The sequence below is a fragment of the Scaptodrosophila lebanonensis genome, unplaced genomic scaffold (genome assembly GCF_003285725.1).
Source record: "Scaptodrosophila lebanonensis strain 11010-0011.00,11010-0021.00 unplaced genomic scaffold, SlebRS2 tig00000085-arrow-pilon, whole genome shotgun sequence".
Taxonomy (NCBI): Eukaryota; Metazoa; Arthropoda; class Insecta; order Diptera; family Drosophilidae; genus Scaptodrosophila; species Scaptodrosophila lebanonensis.
In genome coordinates, this window is record NW_022060564.1 from 222,876 (window position 1) to 235,300 (window position 12,425).

Below are 12,425 nucleotides of genomic sequence, written 5' to 3' on the forward strand. Positions count from 1 at the left end.
CGTTTTTGGTTTCAGTTGCAGTAAGCAGCCCTTCAAATATGATTACAAGCCTTTAGATTTTCCGAGTTGTACGTTTTTGATAGGTGATAAAAAGAAACAAAACATAGCTTCACGGATGCTAATAAAAGTAAATGAAATAAATATGTGGAGTGATGCGGTTGCCTGGTACACAGAAATAACCGAATGTGGCAAATCGTTTGCAGAAGAGAGGGAGAGATAAAATAAGAGAACAAGAAAGCTTTTCTCTCTTCTCTACCTTAGAAGAGCAACACAATTTTGTAATAAAACTTGCAATAGAATGTGTAAGCAGACTGTTAATTTTTTTGTTGTGCTGCCTATTTAAGCTATGACTTCAAATGTTTGCCGAGCGACTTTAACCTTTTTTCCTGTTTTTAATCAGCCACTCCAGTTTAAGTTCAGAATGAAAATAAATGCAAATAAAATACCTGAAAATGTTTCACAATGTGTCTGAAGCGTTGGAATGGACTGCAAAACATTTTAGAGCCAATTTCTACCAGACCCCTTCCCGAATAATAATCAATTTGGGTATTACGGTTCACCTACGCGAATGCCGTTCCTGCTACTAGAAAAATTTAGTCTAAGGCCATTAAATACAAAGGATAATAAAAACCGGAAGCAGTTGGTACTTCCACAAAATATATACATACATACATACATATGTACATATATAAGCGTAGCCTGTTGCCCTTTAAAAGGGGTAGTTCTAAATAAACAGAGCTAACTTGTAGTTATTGCATTGAAAAACCAATATTATAAATGCAACCAACATAGACGTATGATTAAAACAGTAGAGTACAGTTATTTACATTTTAAACACAAAAGAGTTATCTTCATGCACATATGTATCCAAGAATCGATTTTTAAACGATAAGAGAATGCTAGGGTCGAGCTCGCCTAACTCTTAAATACCCTTTACCCTTTTCTAAAAAAAATTAAGCCATGAAAGGAATGTTGAATGCAACTCTTAATAACTCTGTTCCCACTTCCTCCAAAAAAAATTTAATATTTCATAAATAATTTTTTAGAATTAAACTAATTAAATAAAATTAATGAAATCAAAAATATAGAACGCTTGTATCCTTGCGTGTCTATATGCGTGGAAGTGGACAGTATAGAGTTGAGCCAAAGCAGCAACAACAACAACAGCTGCCGGCAGAGATTATAGCCATAAATGTAATGTCTTCGTGCAGCTGTTGCTGTTGTTGCTGCGTTGTCTTAATTCTGTACTGCACACTTACAAGCACCTAAACACACGCAGGCACGATACATAAATACTTATATATGTATGTATTGAATATGTTTTATTTAATTTTATTTCGTTAATTTAATTTATTTACATTTTTATGGGTACATGGTATTTAAGGTTTCAGCATGCTCGACTCTAGCTTTCCTTTCTTGTTTTTATCTGCGGACTGATTTTCTATGCTTAACAAACTTTAACGAAAAAATTAGAATGCCTGAATAGAAAGGGTATTAATGATGGTCTTAAAGGGCAGCCCTTAACATCATGTGCAGCATTTTTGCTGCTTCGCATAGTCACTTCAACCGTGCATACACTTTATGGCTTGTTGAAGATGCGGCGTAAGCACTTTCGCGTTACTGCAACAAGGCAGAGCAAGACCGCCTAAAAGCTTACACACACACACTAAACGAAAGGGGTGTGTGCCCTAAATTTGTAGGCGCGCTGTTCAACAACTGAGGCTGTTGAGACAGATCATTCAGTAGCCGCCCCAGTGTGCAAACTTCGACCTTTTTAACGGCCCCTTAATTGAAGTCACAGTCACTGAGACACCTATTTAAATGCTACGCATAGCACGGATTGGTGCTACACATACGCCCACAAGACAGAAGTGAGTTTTATAAATTAGTTGTAATTATAGTTAGTTAGGCGGTAGAAGAGCATATTAAGTTTGTGTGTTAAGAGTGAAAAATGTAACACACGGAAGGACTATGAGGCAGACCCCACAGAGTACATAGAATATATTCTTGAGCAGCAGGACAAGTCGACTCGATTAAGCTCCGTCTGTCTATCAGTATGAACACCCAGATCACAGAGACTATAAGAGCTAGAAGACATTTGTTATGCTTGCTGTAAACTAATTTTGTTTACTTTCAAATATTTTGTTAGCATTTATATGTCTATGTATTTTATAAAATCACTTTATCAGAAAAATGATTAGAGCCAAGGAAAATGCGCATCAAACTGTATAACAAAATAAATATGTTTCATAGTAACGACATTTTAGAATTTTGCCGCTGACTTTTGCATTCTCAATGAAATAAGCCTCAGAAAAAAAGAAATAAAAGCTAGTACATTGTATACAGGCGCCAAAGCAAGATAAATGGCCCAGAAGTAAACACATTTGGTGTGAAAAGTAGAAAGCAGGCGACGAGAAAACGAGCGCCGAGCAGCAAATGCAGAGCGCAGAACCCCAAGTGCCTGAACAAAATCATGAGCGTACTCGAAACAAGCAAAACAAAAGACGCGTTGACGCCAACAGCAGGAACAACAACATAGTGAGAGGTATTTGTGAAAAAATGCCAAGAGGAAGGAAGGAAACCACCAACAAGGACAACGCATATCAAATCAAAAGACCAAGGAGCAGTTCAGCTGTTGTCACTGCTGCGGCTGATGATGATGAGGCAGCTTTCGGGTCTGACATCAAACAAATGAGCCAAGCAGCGGTCTTGTCGCAACCGTACTGTTTAGCCCTACTCTTCATACTCATATATGTTCATATGTCTGCCCTCAACTGGGCTCAAACAGTACACCAAACTAGTCTAACAAGTGTTACTCGACAGATTAATTTATTTTATTGCAACTTTCCCATTTAGCCATGTTACATTGGAGGTGCAGCACCATTTTAGGAGCAAATGTTTCCATTATACTATTGTACTAAACTAGCAGTACAAGTATGTGCGTACTTGATTTTACGCTCTATGTAATCCATTTATTTTCTTTAATTTTATGCTACGATCGGCGCCATTGTATACTTCACTTCACTAACTACACGCCCTATTCGGTTTGTATGCTGTATGCTTAAAAAACTTTTATGTATGCTAACTTCACTTTTTCATTTCTGTCTTCGGCTTAAACAAGAATATGTCTCTGGAGGGTAAAGACAACATTTAATTTAAATTTGTTTCGATTACTTCTCTCAGGTAAATTTGTTTAATAGTCGTTCTCATGTACAAAATCGCATGTATTTTGAACTCGTTCAAAGAATTCACAACAAATTTGCTCCAAAATGCCGTGTCAACTCAATTGTAATGTAGAAAGTGTGTGTGTCCAAAACTGTCATTGCTAAAATCGCAATTCATTTTATATCATTACGCATTCTTAAGCACAAATTTAATGAAATGGCGAGGAAAGAATTTTTAATTAATTAATATATATTAATATACATATCTATGCATACAATATGCAATTTAAAACATTATTTAAATGTATGTATATGTAAGTAGAATCGTGGCTATTATTTTGAGTATATTCTGAGCAATGTTTAAATCCTATTTTAAATAACGACGAATATGTGCCATTTAATTAAAAAAAACCACGCAAAGTAACAAAAAAAAAAAAAAAAAAAAAATAACCAAACCGAATAAAATGAACAAAGGTAAAAGCCAAACTTACAAAGTTGTTTAGCTCTAAAAACGTAGCAACTCACTGTGCAAAGTCCCAATACAGTATGGAAAATTTTCTGGCTAAAAAGTAATTTGATTGATATTTAGAACGAATTCGAAATGCTGCTTTGAGAAACCAATATGTAGGTATAGCTTCCATTGATCATTTAATCCATTACCTACAGAAAGGACATAGTACTACTTACTAAGTATATAACTGTATTACTGATTGTAATTCATCATACTTGTAGATATCCATATTTGCCATGCCGTGTGGGCGTTATATTCAACAAAACCACAAGGGGTCTCATAAAAAATATAAAAAATATATACTTTAAATTTGAATTTGTGGTTTTGTAAGCTTTTTTAAAGCTATAAATAATATTAGGCGGGGGATCAGGGATCTGGATCCTTAAAAATTGGCCCCCTATTACCCCAGCCGTCCGTTCTTATTTTTTATAGTGTATGAGCATGTGATTGCATTTGGTATAATAGCTGAAATTCTCGAGGTCAACTGAGCAACCAGCCAGCAATGGCAATCCTCCTCCTTGTGGCGACCTATTTTTCCTTGGCATTATTGTTGCGCAATTTTTTGCGCTGCACCTTTACAAGAGAAACACAGTTCACTTACCGTTTGGCGTCTGACTTCTGCCGTCTCGCACTTCTCTCCTATTGAAGGGTTTCTCCTGTTGGCATATTTTTAAACGCTGGTGGATTAGTTTTAAAAAGAGTAACAGTAATAGGAATTTAGTCTTAAATCAAGGGAGGCCTTTCACTTAAAGGAAATCGGGCCGCAACAATTATGTATATATATTTAATTTTTACATACATATGTATATTTATCAACAAAGAAATTGCTGCGTTGCTATCATGGATTTAAGGTCGGTGAAGTTATTCATTGTTGTTGTGTAGTCGCTCCGACATTTTTCTAGTTGGCTAATTAGAGAGCGTCAAACGTTGATGCTTCGCTCGCATACGTGTATGAAATACACAATGAAAACAATTTTGGCGAGCATGCAAAACACGTATTCCCTGCAGAACAATTAAAAGCTCTGCCCAGTTGGTCAGCCAACTTGGCTATTGCATTTTCGGCCTGGAGATATGCAAATCAATGTTCGAATTCGAAATTTGGGTTAACTCTTGATACCGGTTTCTAATATCGTTTGAAGAACATTTGCTCAGTATCAGTTTGATCCAGGTCATATTTTTTTATAGCCCTCTTGATATGTCAGCAAAATTTCAGTATCTGTTAACATGTTGTCATTAAAAAAACAACACATTCATGATTATTTCGCTCCCTATATGGTTCGCTATGCACATGGCCGCCGTCAAAATCCATAAGATTGCATTGGTAATTTTGATAGCCATCAGGATTCCCTGCTTAGTTGTCGTTGTCACTCAGCTGTGAAATGAGTTGAGCACGCTTGGCAAGCAGCTGCCAATAAAATGGGCTAGAAAGAAGCTAGGAATAATGAAATCAATGCTAAAGCCCTGTCGACTGGCGCCATTAAAAGCGACAGGCAGCAGACGTTTCATGGCTTTCCATTTCACTTAACACACCTACACACACCTTCTTACACCTACACATAACTAGGTGTTTATTTATATATTTACTAGGTTTGTCGGAATAAACGCGTCCCAGTGATATACACCCTGAGCAAGTTGTTAAAGTTTTACCGGTTTTGCTCATCAGATTTTTCAGATTTTTCATTTCACATCCACATTTGTCGACTGTGTTTTGTGTTGCAGAGGCACATTTCAATACTATATACCCAATATACGCACAACAATTTTTGAATATGCATGCTCGAATGTACTGTATCGCCGGCGGCATCGCCTTCATTGCATTCGACCGTAGAATGCTCAGCAGGAGCTTTTGATGTGGCGTTGGTGTTGGTGTGACACAGATTCTGCGTGTGTACCGATTAATGTGTCTGTGACGATTTATTTATGTGAGATTGTGTTAAGTACGCCCGGCAATGCTCAGCTTTAATTTCAAATGAGACTAAGTGACTGCAGCAAATTTAAGTGCGTGTATCTATCTATCTACCGAACCTTAAAAAATATATATATTCAAATTGTATTAAAGCGCATTTTAGATTATTACCCAGCCCGGCTAAGTATGCAAGAAAATTTTAGCTCGCGGTTGTCCTAGAGAAAGGAAGGAAACTGCAATTCCAAAACAGCTTATTATACTCTGTACCTGAAAGGTATAGGGTTTGTGAAAAGTAAAAAATTTTATCGAATTTGACAATTATAATTCAAAAAAATCAAAATTTTATAATTATTTCACGCATAGATACAGGGTATTTCAATGTCGGGACACCCGCCTTTGTCTTTTTCTCTTTCTCTTGATTTTGTATGGTTATGGCTGTGATTCACTGATAGTAACTTCACAATGTATTTAAAAGTATTTCACACTATGTGCAGCTCATAATTTATCGCACCTGTTCATATTTCGCGTGGAAAGTTCCTCTACAATGTACATTAGCCTCATTTTTTAAAAAAGTAATCCACACTCTGTTATTAGACAGTTGTGCCATGGCAAAGTTATGACTTTTCCAAACATATGCGAGTACAATTGTACTCAATGCAGTACAAAACTGACGTTACAAGGCTGTATTTATATGAATTGTGCTCATAATATGTACGGGTATCTATGCAGAACCGGTAGTTCAATGCGTAATTTATTACTAGAAATGTAGCATGCCCGTCCACTTTCAGAATTAAGAAATATTGCACCTATACGAGAGACAGGCACGCGGACAAATATATGAAATATGGTGTAGTAGTAGCAGAAGGCGACGAAGCTCAGTTTCAAATTATACGTTATTCATCTTTTCATCATCTACTAATGGCACATAATCAGTCAAACAATAAGGAGCTTTACACGTGCCTTCTTTTCAAGGAGTCTAGCATATGCAATCGTCAAAGAAATTGTCCACTGCAAAAATTACAAGTATGGCGGACGTATGCAATTACTGATGCACTTTTACTGTTACCAGTACGCCTCCTATAGCTTCATAGTATGAAGTGTAGCATCGCACAATGTGGTTATGGATTACCCTTACTTTAAAATTAAGTTACTAGTTCTGCCAAATTAGTTTCAGAAGTCTTTGATTATTATTATCTTTTATTAAAACGCTATAAAACAATCTCATTTCTAATGAAAAAAGATTTTCCAGTTATATAGTAATGCGGTAGATCGATTTATTGTTTGAATTGAATATATTTAAGGTGTAACTCTGCTTATATCATGTCAAAGAAATCGAAGGTCGTCAATATGTTTGCTCAAACATATACCCAATGAAGGTGGTGAATGCAGAGTAGTTGCCATTATTGTGAGATTCTCTATGTAGGTTAGAGTGTGTATGTAAAAATATAATTGTGTTTGCTTTTAAATGTGATTGTCAAGTTAGTGAGAGGAGGCTGACAGACATTAACATTGTGACAGGCACGAGGAAGTAATGGCCTGAACGAATAACTGATTCTTAGTCTGCCGGACGTACCCACTGACTGTTTGGCGTGGGACGTGAATACATGCGGCCTGTGACAGGTGAATGGCGAGTAGTCAGGACCTTTTTACTGCTGCCGCACCGTAAGTAGTATTTTTATTAAGTCCTGGGGCACAATGGGGACAATCGCACATTGTGAAAATTAGGGAAAATTAAAATGGAGTAAGAGAATACATTTCAAACTTTAACTTCTGACACAAGTTTTATTAAAATATTAAAGGTAAGCACAAAGCAGCACCTCCAGAAACTTGAACTTATAATGTTTATAAAAGGACAACATAATTTCTTAATTTATTAGAAAGTTTGCTGGAGCTAAGAAACTTTTGACTTGACTCATTTAATATAGTAGGTTCACCTAATTAGCAACCGCAAAATGTTATATGTAGGTGCTGATTCTAACATAATGAACGTTTCCTTTGGAATTACGACATTAGGAAGTCGATTATGTCTCGTAATAATACATCAAAAACCGAAATAGCTCATTGGCAGCTAAACAATCTGTTTCAGAACTGCGACATGTGGACTTCATCCACGGTCCCAAAGTCCCTGCAACCGAACACACAACAAAGGAAAATGTCCTCGACAAACATAGAGTGGGCATAAGCTGGGCTACCTATGTGTGTACATAGGTGGATAAGTCAGTTCCATTGTCTCGCTTACAATGTACATATTTATGGCTTTGTGGGGCGGCGCGTATAGACAAAAACCGAGTTGTATACGCATGTTGGAAAGTCCGTACACATACTCGCATATGCGGTTTATACAAGTAGGCCAAGTCCAACGACCAAAAACCAACCCATACAGCTTAACAAATATTGATCCTATTTTTTCTACCATTGCATAGGCTTTTCCTTTGACCAATTATTTTGTACATTACGTACATATAATTACATTCATATATTTATTTTTTCTCTAAAAATATAGTATGCTCGCTTAACCAAATTTTTATTTCAACAGAGGTGTTTTCGCTAGTCTGGGATGCGGTTGGCTTGGTTTCACCAACCGTGACTGGACTTTCATTTTCTCGACGGCACATTGTGCTGGCATTTCTGAATATATGATGAGTTCCTGCAATCACTGATTCTGACTTGCCTGTCGCTCGCAGTTTTTAGTCTGTCTGTCCGTTTGTGTGTCTGTTTGTTTTTTGAACTGTTGGCAGTGGCCTTGTGCTTTAGTGTTTGATTTGCAGTTTGTTTGATTATGAAAATGACTTGTCGCTGAATTTAGTGGTTAGCGGGGAAATTCCTCCACACTTCCGCCACCCTTACCACATTTTGGGTTTCATTAGCTTTTGTGAGGACTGTTAATAAGCTAACAATATGCGCGGCATAAAACACAAAAGACTTGTGCACACTATAAAATGTGTAGTTATCGTCGGGTGGGATTTTGTTCGGCACTCTTAATCCATGTTGTCTTTTTAGTGTAAGTAAGCTTTAATTGCAACATCACAAAAGATGCTACGGATTTTTAAAGTAATCATAACGTTGGACGTTTTTAAACGCTAGTCCCTCATTTCATAGGGCCTTAAAAGTCTATACGAGCAGCAGTTCGAAAAGTGTAACTTCACGGTTGAGTTCGTAGCAAGGACAACAGGGACAATTGGCCCATATGTTTTGCCAAAACCATTAAATGTTTGTGGGTGAAAACTATGATGTTCAAACATAAGTGGACATTTTTCTTAATGTAAGTCTTACCTTTGAAAATACGTTACGTTCCTTATTTAAAACATTTATTTACAGAAAATTACTGATGTGCCAGAAATAAACAATCATAAGAATTAGGATAACATTGGGGCACCAATGCCAAATCAATTTAATTGAAATACAAATATACATAGCACATAGATATTCAATTTATAAAGCAGAAATTAAAGCGGGATTATTTACAGCAGTTGTTAAAAATACAAAATTATAACGGTAAATACCAAAAGCCAAAAAAAGGGCAAAGGCAACGAAAGGCTTCCACATATGTAGTACTTCAGGAGCAAAAGCATGGATCGACTATACCAAATTATCTTAACCACAGCTCCTGCCTACTTTTGGTTTGGATAGTGTATGTTTCGTTATGCTTGCTTATGGGTAGGCGGGGGGCTGAGGTTCAATTCAGGCAACAAGTGCTATTAGTAATTAAAATAAAACACAAACGATATATTTGGTTTTTAAGTTTTTATAGAGAGGGTAGATTTATCCACTAAGGATTTGCAAAGTTTACTTTTATTTAAAGAAGTTCCTTTAATGATAATCATACTTTTGGTTTTGTTGATGCCTTACGGTTTTTGCTTAAAAGTTTTTTCTTAGAAGTTTTCGTTTAACATCTAAATAATTGTTTTTTTTTTTGTAACGTTTTAGTTCTTTTTTATAATTCTTATTTTTTTAATTGTTGGTAATGATGTATGTATATAGCTTGTTTAGCTGCATTAAAATTCACTTACTTACTAGCGTTCTATGTTGTTTATAATTGTTCTCATATTTGGTTTCTGGTTCAGCCAAGTTGTTGTATGGCACCGTGAGTAATTTAAGGTTCGCATTTTTCCTTAGACAAGTTTAAGAATCAATCAACGGATTTAATAAGCCTATATATGTCCATATATCTTAATAGTTACATTACTTAACACCATCTATTGTAACAATACATTTTTGCTTGCAACTTGTACAGACATTTAGATAATTCACATAATTATATCGCTGCATATATGTATATGTATATATATATATTTAATTGGTATGTGCATATAATTATAATTAAGTTTTAAATATTTTTCAATGAACTGTAACATCAACTTATTCTCGTAGACTAAAACTGTAATCCTTTTGACGCATTTCTTTGCCGCTTATGGGTCTCCCCTTCCTCCTATCGCAATTTTTGGCACATGCTGTACTTGAATATTTTATTTACCAGCTATTTATATCTCGCTTAACTGCTATATTTTGCAAATGAGTTCATGCCGCGTTTATTACTTCAACATGACCATTTCTTAGCCAATTTATTATGAGTGGCCACAAAATGTTAATTCGTTGTTGCGTCGCTATAAATGTAGCTTTATATTTATATATATATATGTATATATAACTACATTTATAATTGCGCATATATATAATTTTAATTTAATTTTAGAGCCGTAGAAGTGATTATAAAATTTAAAATATTCTGAAGTTATGACCCTTATTCGTATTTTTATCTTTTCTCAAATTTCCCTCAAAAGTATGTTCTTTCTTTAAAGAGTTTATTCATAGAATGTTTTTTTACTATAAAAACTTTTTAATTTGCCTATTATTTTTAAATCCATTTGACAGTGACAGCCAGTGAGACTCTTCTGTGTTCAATTTATAGAGCACAAGCTTCAAGTCGGCCGGTTTCCTGTTCAATTTCAATGGCACCCTCACACCCATTTCGCCGGCTCCATGCCGAGCTACTCAGCGTGCTTAATGCCCTATTGAGCTATGGATGGCCGGCACTATTGAATATTGGCCACAATAAACTTAACAAAGAATATGCCCCACTATGATTGTTGGACTGCCAAATTGGCTTTTACAATATTTGTAAGTACATTCCTAATGTTACTTGAACTTTATACTTTGATTTGAACTTTAACTCGTACCAGCCACGATTATAGTATGAGACGAGTTTGGACCGGTGAAAATTGACTATTTTGTTTTGTGTTTTCAATTATGACTCCCGGTTTTCCCGTTTCATATATACATATGCAGCATGTCTGCAATACTTGGTAACGTCGCCGAGTTTAATTGCACCGTTGCCGGATTTCAACTATTTTGATTATATAGTACCACAGTAGGCTATCCCTGTCCATTCTCATTGGTTATCCGTGTTAAAGTTTTAATATATATTTAAGAACCACCAATACCTTATTTCGTATATATAGTTTGTGTATTTTATAGATGTTGTTCGTCAGAACTCATATTCTGAAGTTAATTGGTGTTATTTGTAGCTACACCTACTATGTGCTTGGGCCTCAAAGTTATATTAAGCAATTTGCTCAAATGTGTAGCATTTGTAGCTCAGTTTGTTGCACACAAATATTGAGTTAAGTGTATTCCCTAGGAGTTCTTGTGATGGTTTCCTCTCTACATTTACGCTTCTTGCTCGAGCATTGTCGCACAAATTTGTTTGTGTGAACTTTATTGGCTGAGTTCTTTTTTTGCTTTCTAAAGCCACCCTCCCCGTCGCCTGCTGCTCATTGTTTCGCTGTCAGTTTCCTTGAGTTGCTCCTCTCCGTTCGTCCAAAGTGGCAGCATAACTGAGCGCTACGTTTCGTGTACTAATTTCGTTGGTTTTCTACGGTAATTAACTTGGATGCACGCTTGTATCGGTCCTCTATTTTCTGCTTAGTTTAAGGTTCTTTATATGCAGCAAACTTAAAATATTTCTATTTTGCGCGATTCACTTATAATTACATTTTAGCTGTATATTTTTCGAATATTATATAAAAGGCTTAAATACTTCAAACCTAGTTTAAATGTGCTCTCTTTTTCGCTACGTTTTTCTTGGCTAAATTTATGTACTACATACATATTTGTTGTTGGGTAACCTCTGTTTTGCGAATTGTAAGTGTTCTGTTTTGTGTTGCATATGTTGTTGTCTTTTAAATTTAACTGATTTATACGACTACACACTTTCTATTTTAAATAATAGATAGAAACAAGTTTAACTAAATATATTTTTCAACGTAAGCCCACGTAACTGTTTTAATTTAACCAGCTGAACAGCGTCTTATTTCAGATGCATCTCTGCTATTATATTTCACGTAGTTTAAAAAGTTGTATGTTGTTGTATTTATGTCTGTTTTGCAAATTTATATGCAACTTAATGCGGAACATAAAACGGTTAGATCCATTTTGCATTGGTACTAAATTATTTCACTTCAATTTTCAACTATTGGAATACAAATAACATATGCTGTATTTCAAATTTGCAGTTTCTACGTTCTTGATCAATTTTACTTTAAATTTCTTGTATATGTTCTTTTAAAGATTGCGTATGTTTGTGTAATATATATATTTTTTCTTGCTGTATGGACTCTATTTAATGGTTAACATAGTTAAAACTTATAAAGACATTAATATTTCCATTAACTACAGCGTCTGCCTTCAAAAAAGTTATCGTTTGCCTTTTTAAATAGTATGCTTACGTATATGTAAGAATGTATATCACTATAAAATTAATATGATATATGCATAGTAAAAATACCAATACATACGTACCAAGTGGGCCCGCTACACAAGTTACTATATTTCTGCTAATATCCGG